We start from the raw sequence: 12,615 nt of genomic DNA on the forward strand, positions 1-12,615 counted from the left end.
CGACCTTACAAGGGGCCGCTCGGGACTTCGTGGAAAGCATGGCCTCCATGGGGCTGTCCCTGAATAAGTTGGGCCCAACTCATAGTCATGGACATGCCTTAGATCTGGTATTCACCTCTAGTGACGTGGGTGATCTGACACTAAGTAAAAGTGAAACTAAAGAAGTGCCATGGTCAGATCACTTCCTGGTGCAACTGGACTTCTCCGCGACCCTTCCCCTCTGCAGGGAGGTGGGACCAATTCGGATGGTCCGCCCCCGCCACTTAATGGATCCAAATGGTTTCCAGAGAGTGGTAGGGGATGCTTTATCCCATGTTGATGGCCTTTCAGCTGATTCCCTGGTGGCCCGCTGGAATGTGGAGTTAACCAGGGCTATCGACTGTCTGGCTCCGAAGCGCCCTCTCCGATTGCATGGAGCCCGGACAGCCCCGTGGTTTTCTTCGGAGCTGAGGGCGATGAAACAATCGCTGAGACGGCTAGAGCGTCGGTGGCAGAAAACTCACTCCGAATCTGACCGGACACAGGTTAGAGCTCAACGTCGAGCCTACCAAGTGGCGATAGCGACGGCGAAGAAGACTTTCTTCACCGCCTCTATTGCATCTGCAGAAAATAGTAGCAGGAGACTCTTTCAGGTGCTCCACAATTTAACGGAACCACCTTTAACATCGGGGCCTTGTAAAGACCCCAAGATCTCCTGCAACGATTTTGCAAAGTTTTTTGCAGATAAAATCACTCATATTCGGAAGGAGCTAGACACCACCATGGGAGCAGGGCTGGGACGGGAGAGTGCTGGAGCTCTGTCTGGTCAAGTTGCATGGAACCAATTTCAATCTGTTACCCCCGAGGATGTGGACAGGCTGCTTGGACGCGTGAAACCAACCACCTGTCTCTTTGATCCTTGCCCATCCTGGCTAATAAAAGCAAGCCAGGAAGGGCTGGGCGATGGGCTCTGCGGGGTGGTGAATGCTTCCCTCTGTGAGGGAACATTCCCAGATCCGCTGAAAGAGGCGGTCATTAAACCGCTTCTTAAAAAACCATCTTTAGACCCGGCCAGTATGGCCAACTATCGCCCAGTCTCAAATCTTCCATTCTTGGGCAAGGTGATTGAGCGTGTGGTTGCTGAACAACTCCAGGCACGCCTGGAGGATGCGGACCATTTGGATCCCTTCCAATCGGGGTTCAGGCCTCATCATGGGACTGAAACTGCCTTGGTCGCACTGGTTGATGATCTCCGGCAAGCTAGGGACAAAGGTGAGAGCTGTTTCCTAGTTCTGCTGGATCTCTCAGCGGCCTTTGATACAATCGACCATAACATCCTTCTGGACCGTCTAGAGGGGTTGGGAGCTGGGGGCACTGTTATACAGTGGTTCCGCTCCTTCCTCCTGGGCCGTGTTCAGAAAGTGGTGGTGGGGGATGAGTGTTCAGACCCTTGGGCCCTCACTTGTGGGGTACCTCAGGGTTCCGTCCTCTCCCCCATGCTTTTTAACAGCTATATGAAGCCGCTGGGAGAGATCATCAGGGGGTTTGGACTGGGTGTCCATCAATATGCAGATGATACCCAGCTCTACCTCTCTTTCAAATCAGAGCCAGTGAAGGCGGTGAAGGTCCTGTGTGAGTGCCTGGAGGCGGTTGGAGGATGGATGGCGGCTAATGGGTTGAAGTTGAATCCTGACAAGACAGAAGTACTGTTTTGGGGGGACAGGGGGCGGGCTGGTGTGGAGGACTCCCTGGTCCTGAATGGGGTAACTGTGCCCCTGAAGGACCAGGTGCGCAGCCTGGGAGTCATTCTGGACTCACAGCTGCCCATGGAGGCGCAGGTCAATTGTGTATCCAGGGCAGCTGTCTACCAACTCCACCTGGTACGCAGGCTGAGACCCTACCTGCCCGCGGACTGTCTCGCCAGAGTGGTACATGCTCTAGTTATCTCCCGCTTGGACTACTGCAATGCGCTCTACGTGGGGCTACCTTTGAAGGTGACTCGGAAACTACAGCTAATCCAGAATGCGGCAGCTAGACTGGTGACTGGGGGCGGCCGCCGAGACCACATAACACCGGTCTTGAAAGACCTACATTGGCTCCCAGTACGTTTCCGAGCACAATTCAAAGTGCTGGTGTTGACCTTTAAAGCCCTAAATGGCCTCGGCCCAGTATACCTGAAGGAGCGTCTCCACCCCCATCGTTCTGCCCGGACACTGAGATCCAGCGCCGAGGGCCTTCTGGTGGTTCCCTCATTGCGAGAAGCAAAGCTACAGGGAACCAGGCAGAGGGCCTTTTCGGTAGTGGCGCCTGCCCTGTGGAATGCCCTCCCAACAGATGTCAAAACGATAAACAACTACCTGACATTCAGAAGACATCTTAAGGCAGCCCTGTTCAGGGAAGTTTTTAATGTATGATATTTTAGTGGGGTTTTTGGTTTCTATGGAAGCCGCCCAGAGTGGCTGGGGAAACCCAGCCAGATGGGCGGGGTACAAATAATAAATTATTATTATTATTATTATTATTATTATTATTATTATTATTATTATTATTATTATTTTTCTCCAATGCTAAATATATGCCTTCCCCTAGTTTGTAGCTACTCAGAACATGTCTCTTCCAACAGATGACAGAGCCACAAAAACTCCATATTTGCTTACACAAGTCTATTAGTCTGGGTCACTGGAGTAGCTCTACTTCTGCATCATGATTTTGACCTGCTGCATCTCTTTTTTCAGAAGGGATTTAAACATTTCCAGGTCAGCAAATCCCTTGTCATGCCTATGGGAAGATTTTTGGCAACACCAGCATGCATTTTGAAGTTGGCATCGTTTTTAAGGCCCTGTTGGCCAAATTCCCAGCTGTGCAGTTGCTTGTGGGGGTTTTTTAATTCTAATTTGTTCTGACACAAAAGGGAAACTTTTCTATGATTTCAGGGAGGGCTCTTATCATAACTAGCTTATATCTTCAAGCTGTTGAAATTGTTCCATGAGGACAAAATGGAACAAGGAGGAATCAAAGCCAAATTCTTTATCTGAGAAAATAATAACATATCACACAGTTCATTGTTTTATGAATTTTTTAGTCTACATTCTTTCTGTCATGAAAGCATATCCGTTGATGTCTGTGAAATGAGCTTCATTGAAGCAATTAAAAAGACTTAGATCCAAAGAGCTGTGGGTGGAGTCTTGGGCTGTATAAACATTACTAGCTTAAAACACAGCCAGGTTGTTCTTTTTTCTGAATTCAAAGTGAAGCTGGTTTTGGAAGAATGCATCAAAGCATAGCTATTCCATAAGAAACTGTAGGGTTCTAGCCTCATATAACTCTAGTGTGTTTGAATCCAATTAGGGCACGAAGGGGTTAAACTATAGAGTAAGCTGTCATGCCAGGCTTAGCCTGTCACCACTTCCCACTTCAAGAGGAAATGGGTCACCAAGCCTTTGTTATATATCTCTCCCCATTCAAGAATATAAGGAGCTCTGAGCTGCTTATTCCAGCCAACTGCATGGCTTTAATCAGCCTGTTTTGTTTCAGACTAGAATGAAGTCTAAACCAGTGTACCCTTGACACCAATACTTTAGAAACTTCTGCCTTTGGTAACTAATCAGTGTTTTGACTGCCTGTGCATTTTTTCTGATTGCTGAATGGAAAAGCACATGCACCTGACCTTTGAAGTGTTTTATAAGTAAACCATTTTATGAGTTATCAAATGTGTGGTCTATTTCTATTTTTTTAAAAAAAATGAAAATTTATTGAAAATTTTAAAATTACAGAAAAAAAGAAAAAAAGAAAAGGAAAAAAGAGGAAAAAAGAGAAAAAAGATTAAACAATACAAGTCAATAAGAAGAGAAAAGAAAACAAAAGACACAATACATCAAAACCAAAAACAAAAGCAAAAAAAATTAAAAACAAATCCAATATTCCCATATCTTTATCTTTCATTAACTTGTTTCATCGACCTCCTCACACCTCCCTTTTTTGTATTCTAGTTATTAATTATCTCAGCAAATCCTTTCCATCTTTCACTATAGTCTGTCATTTAATTGTCTTAATTTATTTTAACCTTATCTTACCATAAAAAGCCCTAAAACTTAAAACTTATTTGTACATAACTCCTTATAGCATTTCTACTAAAGCCAAATAGTTTCATTCCAACATTTTTCTAACACTCATTAATTTTACAATATTTTTCTAAATGAATTTTTAAACTTTCTTCCAATCTTCATCCACCGTCTCTTCTTCCTGGTCTCGGGTTCTGTCAGTCCTTCCTATCCATTCCATCTAGTCCATCAACCTGGTGATCTTCTGTCCGAGGCTCTTAACTCTTTTCCATGTCCCTTCTGCAGATCTTCTTCATATTTATACCCGCACTTTACTTTGTCTTCTGCTGATCTTGTTCATAATTTCCTTCCTTTGTCACTGAGGAGTAGATCTCGGGGAGACTCCAACCTAACAATGTCTTTATCCCTTCTCGACAGGTCAGCCCATTCTCCATAGTCAGCACTATAATCCAAAAGATATTTCAAAGCATGTTTCAAAGTCCCTCCAAAGTTAAAGGCCCCCACAACTCCAGTCTCCCCCTGGCCCAAAACCAGATCCCAGAAGCCAGAACATCCCTGCATAGGGGGATCTATCCAACTTCCCATCTCCAATCCAAACGGGGCTCTATCTCTCCAAATCTGGCTTTCTCCAGATTCGGTCATCAGAAACAACAGCTTATGTTCCTGCAAGGCCGCAGCTCTCTCCACTTGTATTACTTGAGGTTCAACAACAACCTCCTCCTTTGTCTTCTCCACAGCTTACCCTGTCAAAGCAGATTCCTGGGTCAGTTCCTGAGTAGTTTCTGTATAGATGTTCACTTTTTGTCGAAAATTATCAATTGCAGTAGTCATCAAATCCATCTTCTCATGAAGCTGTTCCAATAAAGCACTTGTATTGCAAAGAGCAATCACTAAGGCTTCTTCTGTCCACATTCTTGTCCAAGGTCAATGTCTAGTTCTCACGATCTTTAATCTCTACAGCTGGAGAGTTCCCCAGCTCCACTTTGCCGGTAATTGGTTTTCAAATCAATATTGTAGAAAGCCAGTCACATTATGCAGACCCCCAAGTACCCTATTTTCCAGGGCAGTCCCAGATTTACAGAAACAATCCTGGTTTCTGATTTGATCCCAGAATGTCCTGCTTTTCCTTAGGACATCCCTATTTCCATCAGAGAAATATTGGAGGGTATGGTAGGAAATTCCTATTTTTATCAGAGAACTGTTGGAGAATTTAGAGTTATGCAACTTCCATGCCAAGGAGATAAGTAACTATACAACCTTTAGAAGACAACTGAAGGCAGCCCTGTATAGGGAAGATTCTTAAAGTGGTGGATAACTAAATACCAATCTGCACATCAGTCCTGTGTGTTTGGTTCAGGTAATTTCATATCAGAATTTGAACGGCAGGGGGAAGAATTGTTGAAGTGTCTCTACGTGGAGGGGAAAGTATTAGATGATGATAGGACTGAAGACCTATTTTCCATAATCTTCCCCCTACAAATTCCTACTGCCATTTTACACCAGAGAAATAGTGGCCCAGGTTGGCAGAGCTCTGTTTATTTTATTATTATTCTTCATGTATCAGTATTTTAAAGCTATTTTTCTAGGCAAGCCACCCAAAGTATCTTACAACGTTTAAAAACCACAGTGGTGGACAATAAGCGTTCAATGAGTAAGATAATAAATACACATACAAAACAAACATCCACCAGTAAAATAAAACCATCAAACACCTTTTTTAACCCAAAGAAAGTGGCTTAATAGAGCCAAAAATATATACAGCATTCCCCCCCCCCTTTTTTTGTAGCAAAGTACCCATAATGATCCTTGTTTCCCGAGTCCATCACTGGAATTAGTCCTGCTCAGTTATTTATGGGGTGGAAATACCAGAGTAATGTTGCAAATCTATGATGATTCTAAGCAACTGTGATTAATTAGGGGATTCTGACGAATAGTGCAGCTGATCTTCCTCAGTTGTCAGAATGCGCAAGAAACATAACCCCAGAATAACTCAGGAGAGACAGTGAGACAGTTCTTATTAAAATGCAGTCAAGGAAATATTCAAGAACACCAAAGTTATTTTTGCAGGATCAAAGAGACCAACAATGTCTTTCTCATCAAGGAGCTGAGAAAAGGAGAAGCAGCTGGTGCTTCAGCTGGTTCCAAATGAGTTGCTGACCACCTAACCTTCAGTTGGTGGAAAAACTGGCACAAGAAGCCATTGCCGGTGCCCTTGATGGTAAAGCTTAATCTCTCCCCCCCCCCCTTTCTTTTTCCAGAATATCTGCAATGTAAACTTAAACTGTCTTAATAATCACTCCCCTAGAAACCCTGTTAGCCATATGAGGACAAGATCTAACCAAATTTCAGCAGTGAGCACCCGCTCAAAACCACCACTTTCTCTTTATTGCATTGTTGCTTGGAGGACACTCTGCATCTTTCAAACATTTGGTTTGAAAGTGAATCCTAATGGCAGTATCAAGACAACAAGTCAAATCAAGTGTGTCTCTTATTTACAGTACAACAGATCCCTTTTGGTTCCTTTAAGGGGAGCTTAATTCAGTTAACAGTCATCATGCTTGCTTTGTGATTCATTTGATTCCTTTCAAATGCTTTGGCTTAACAAGGTCGTGGTTCAAGAAGACACCTAATTTGTAGCACTGTGACTGAATATTAATCCTTGTTAAAGATTGAACAAAAGATAACAGAAGAAAGGCATCTGCAGCCATTAGATTTTTCATATGGCTTGTTTCAGCAGGGAGATGATCAGGAACGATAAGTGAAGAGCTAGCAGGATGGAGAAATAATAGCTGCAGGAACACACTTTTCACCCTATCATTTTGAAGTATTTAAATAAAGCCTTTCTCTGTGTGTGCCTCTCCTGCATAGTGTAATAGAGAGCAGAGAAGAAATGAAATGGCAAGTGTCCATTATGGTTGATTAACTCTTCTTAACATTGGGGGAAAGTAAGCATGATTAAAGATGAGTAAGGAAATGCACTTCCCTCGGGGTGCAGCTGCACAACAGGTTGTCTCAGTATCTGCCAGCTTTGCAGGTTCTTCAGATCTCACAGGTTTCAGAACTTTACATTTTCCGTCTAGTTAAGGAGCTGTAGCTGTAAGGTATGTGTGAATGTAAAGCACGTCAGTCAGGAAACAATGAGTGTTGCAAATACCTGTGATTTACCACCCCTGATCTGTGTCCAGAAGAGCTTGCTAGTCTGGGATGACCATTGCTGCATCCACAGAGGGCGGGCAGAGGATGGGCACCTCTTGGTTGTTTAATTGTTGTGCTGAACCAAACATTTGACAATTAGGGCATTTGTCTGGAAATCAGGATGTCTGTGGAACTGGGGTCGGAAGCTGAAGAAGAGAGTGATTAGGGGGTTGTGTGTGCAAAACATTTCAGAAGAGTCTGGTGCTTGTCATAGGTGGCAGCCCAGTGGCATCCCCCCCCTCCCCTGCCTTCTTTTTCAGATTTTATTATAGAGTCACCTGTGAGAGAGACAGCATGGTGCTCGTTATGGCAGCAGCTGGCCGGCATCTGCTCATGGCCAGAGGATTTACAATGCCATTTCCTTGCATATGAACCTGCCCATAGGTTGTGATGATCTTTGCAGGCCCCATTGGCTGTGGTAACCCAGTGGCTGCAGAATTACCTCCCAGAGCCATCCCTGATGGCTTTTAGGTGGACATTAAAAACAGCATGACTTTTTAGGGTTTTAAATATATGACTGCAAGTTTTAACTTCCACATTTTAGGTTTTTAGTACTTAATTTTTGGTATTTGACTGTGTGTGTGTTTTAAGTGTGTTATGTACTGAGGTTCTCACCCTGGGCCAGCAGGGGGATACTGTAGATAGTTTTCACTCAGGACCACATATGCAAATAAGGAATTGAAAGGGACGTTCAGTGATTGGATAGTTACAGAAAGTGGTTACTGTTGCGTTGTAGTTGAGCTCTATATAAGCAGGCTGGCTGAACCCTTCAGCCCAGTTCTGTTCTGGCCTGTGAATAAACAAGAGCTGTCTGAAGAATCGCTGTGTCGTCTGATATGTTCACCCACAACTTAACAAAGTGAACTATTTTGGGAGCTGTTGCTAGGGCTGAAAAGCAGTGCCTGTTTGAAGCTACAGCTATTCATGGACCAGGATCATAGCCACAATGATCAGTTATTTATCACCTTACCAAGTTAGAATCATGACTTGCACTCGCTGCCTATTCACTTCTAGGCTGAATCGAAGGTGTTAATGTTACCTCGGGGCCAAAGTATGCATCTCTCCCAGTAAGACTTGCTGCCACAGGTGACTGCCCTAAAAGGGAGCTTAAAAAAATGGGGAAAGGAGGCTGTGCTTCTGCTTAGGCTTATTATGGCAAGCCCCTAAAGCTTTGCAATAGTCCATAGCTGCAGTCAGCAACATATAACTGAATGTCACTTAGCATGCACATAAGTCCATTTAAAATTTTTAGAAATTGTATTTTTTGAAAGAAGCCACCTTCATAATGGTCTGATCTTAAAAATGATCTGGCTTGAAGTCGGAATCCAGAAACATAATCTTCAGCTTCATTCTCCAGCTTCATTCTCTAGTTCTTCCTGTTGCACAATGAGCTTGTTCATTTCACAAAACCTATTGGGAAGGAAGGAAGGAAGGAAGGAAGTTCCGATTGAGTAGAGTAGGAACAGTTCAAGTTCCTTAACTCAAATTCCTTCATAGAGGGTTATTTCCAACAATTTTATGTTATGTTCAAGCTCCTTCAAAAAGACAGATGTCTCTAATGCTTATTTTGTCTTTATATTGCACTTTAGAAATGTTAAAAAGGGATACTGTTGCAGGAAAAACATTTTAATCTGCTAAGGATTATGAAGGATTTATTCTTTTCATTTTGAGAAGCCAGGCATCGCTCCCACTTACACAATATATTACTCAGGGGTGGGAGGATCACTTTTACTCTGTGGAATATTGAAGCCTTAGTATGTGAGATGGCAAAAATATCACCATTGGAAGAAAAATAGTGGTATTAAAGATGCTTATAAAATACATTTATTTCCTAATGATAATTGAAGCAGAAGAGTTGCATGAATTCGAAAGAAGAGGAAATAATTGATCCAGTTCCAAAGTTCACTCACTTATTGAGATTAGGGTTGTAGAAAAATGAATTTTGTAGTAGTCAAATGGATTTTATGCTCCCATAATGTTTTCTGCTCCCTTCTGTTGGAATTCATATACCTGTATGATTTGTTTGGAAGAATGGAAACAAGTTTAGCAAACTGGAACAACTGTTAGCTGGAGAACGTATTTAAAATTTCCATACAAAAAGTGAATAATGAAAAGGAGGAGCATAATCTGTTGCTGTAATTTCCTGAGAGAGCCAGTGTAGAGTAGTAGATATAATGGTAGACTGAAACTAGAAGAGAGATGCATTCAAATGCCTGCTTTCTTGTCAAACTTGCTGGGTAGACTTGGCCAAAGTATACTCCCCCAGCCTGTTCTTATTATATCTTGCATGGTGCCTGCATCAGGGTTCACACATTTTGGTTGAGTAGGAGGGAAAACAAAATCTCTCTTTGGATTTACATCTGATAAGATCCGATTCAGCGGGAAAGATCAGATATTTGCAAGGCACAATGAAAAAAGCTTTGAAACCTGGAGTAATTCATCAGTGCACTATGATCAAAATACAGGTCAAGAAAAAGTGTGGACGAGTCCTTACAAGGATCCTCCACGCACAGTCCCTGGTGCAAAAAGATAGTGCCTTTGAAGATTTCAGTAGGTGAGATTAGCAATTTGGGTTCAATTATAAACTTTCACTAGAAATACTATGTATACCTGTCACTTAAATAAAATTTTGATTCTCAGTAGTCACAGAATGATAACTATAAGTTCATTTATATATTTATGCATTTATCTATTATTATTTATTAAATTTGTATACCACCCTAAATCTGCAGATCTTGGGACAGTTCACAATGTAAAAAACCATATAAAACACAAAATACATGATCAAAAGAAGAACCACAGTAACCCTCCCTGCCCCCACAAGCATGTTGCTTTAGCAACATCTGAATAGCTTTTGAATATAAAAAAATACAAAGGGAAAATAGTTAATATAGCATACACTGTACCTCCAAATGTGCAGGCAGCATCACTGATGTGTGACATCACAAGAGAGAAGCCAGACACTCACCTTGGAGCATTTTTACACACCTTTGCTGCATTCTGAGGCACTTGCTTTCAGGGCGAAGAATGTATGTGGAATGTATGTGGAAACAGCTTTTACAACTTTTAGAATATATATGCAAAGTCTGTCTGACTTGCTGTTGCTGTTGAGTAAACCCTTTCAGTATACCCTGCTAATGGCGTTTCCCAAAACAACCTTATGTTACAGATAAATATGGATTTGTAAGTCTGAGAATGTGTATTGGGAAGGGGGGAAATTTAGGGAAGTGTGTGCTCAGTGCTTTTTTCCAGAAAAACAGGAGCCGGAACTCATCATGAAGTTGTTACAGTAAGAGTCAAGCTTTTTAACAAAAACAAAAAACAAAAAAGGAGAGGTGCTGGTACCCCCTGAAAAAAAGCACTTTGTGTGCTAAATAGCATGTATTCTGTAATCACATAAGATTACAGTTAACCGCTAGGCAAGGTAGAAGACTGGAAGGAGACAGTGTTCCTTTGTCCCTAAAACCTTGTCCCCAGGTTAGCCTCAAGGTGAGCCTAATGTGTTGTTCCACCCTTAGAGATGCTGATACACTGTGCAGAGATTTTTCACTTTACAAATAGAAACAGCTCCTCAGCTGCTGAAGCATGATGCCAATAAAATCAATAAGCCATTTCTAGTCCTGAACTATAAACTCAACATCTTTTAATAAAGTATCATTTTGGGGTCCACATGAATCTACTTTGACACGGAAGGCTAATGGCTGTTCTCTCCTCTGTCTCTAGAAACCAATAATTACTCAGTAGTCCCAGGGCCTTATCCTTTTTTTGGTACAATTCTCATGACTGTAACTCAATTGTTCCTTTCTAAGGTTGTGTAATGTTTATTATTTAACAAGTCAAATCCATGTGCGTGTGACCAAACCTAAATTTGGGTTGCTTTTTGAGGTGCCAAGGAAATGTAAGATGACTTACGCAATAAATAATAGCTTTGATAATGATAGGAGAAGAGCAGACATAGAAAGAAATTAGAAAGTGAGAGAAAGGTTTGTTTATCATGCATAAATATACAAATAAACTAGGAATAGAAAAAAAGAGATGAAATGTGTTATAAAAGGGATAAGTGAATGTTAAAGGACCAGGCAAAAGGGATGAAAGGAACTGACAGTTTGGGGGAGGGGCTAAAGTGCAAATTGGGAATGAAGAGAGAAGAGCAGAAGAAATGACAGGGTCGGGGGAATGCTTTTGGATCAAAAAATCTGCCTAAAACGGGGAGGCTGAATCACAACACCTGTAGGGCAAATGTCTATACTTAGCTTGTGGGCAGCTAAGCTACAGAACTCCTTACACCAAAGGAAATGCTGTGACCAAGAATTTAGCCATTTGCAAAGGTGGATTAGATACCAGCAGAAATTAATTAATTGCTGGCTGATTATGCCAAACTCTGCCACCCATGGTGATCATTTTATTGTGTCATATTTTTGGTAAACTGCTTTGGGGTTGCATTTTTTTATTTTTTAAGTCAAGTAGTATATAATTTTTTATAAAATAAATAATAAACAAAATAATTTTTGTGAATGGCTCTGCACCTGCAGCCCCACTTTGCTACTGATTGGTTTCTGTCATTTTCAAGTGGACCCTGGAGGTATAAAGTCTGAGAGCCCCATGATAGGGCATACCTGCAGAGCAAGGAGCAGCCTCAGATGTGGCCTCTGCACCTTCCCCACAACCACACATTGTGCACAGTTGTGTGAGCAGAACCCAGTGTAAGAGCAGCTCATGAAGCATTGCATGGCTCTCCTGCTCATGAGCAGAAGCTCCCTTGTTCAGCTCTCTTCTCACCCAACTGTGAAGAGCATATAATTGCTGAAAGAAAATGGTGTAACCCTGAGAGCCGGGCTAACACCATGGTGCCACTCCTTCCTCTACACAAGAGTAGCACATCACTAAGGCTCCCAATTATTTAAACAAAATTCAGTTTTGTTTTGAAGTTGTACTTCATCTATGACACTGAAGGTTTGTTAAAGTTTGACCAACCCTTGCTACCGAGATCTTAATCAAACATGAATAAAGATATGATAAAACTGCATAGACTTTTTAGATTATGGAAATTGTGCCAACATCTTCACCCTCCATATATTTATGCAATGAATTTAGCTAGATTGAAATTCAATACGGAGTGTAAAACCACCCTGTGTTTTCCACTGGAGACTTGAAAATCTGTTTCTGCGCCAATATCCCAATTAAAATGTACAGTACAACTGGGATATTACAACTAAGTTACACATCTACTGAATGTTTAACAGTAATTGCAGCTGGTTTCAATAACAATCTCTCTGAAGGGTAGGATTTCATAGTTTAGAACACAGAAATTGCTAGAACATTAATAAGCACACCTGTTAAAAATTATCTATTAGTGTTAGCATGATAAATTAGCTAACAA

This window comes from Podarcis muralis, chromosome 4, assembly GCF_964188315.1.
Source record: "Podarcis muralis chromosome 4, rPodMur119.hap1.1, whole genome shotgun sequence".
Classification (NCBI taxonomy): domain Eukaryota; kingdom Metazoa; phylum Chordata; class Lepidosauria; order Squamata; family Lacertidae; genus Podarcis; species Podarcis muralis.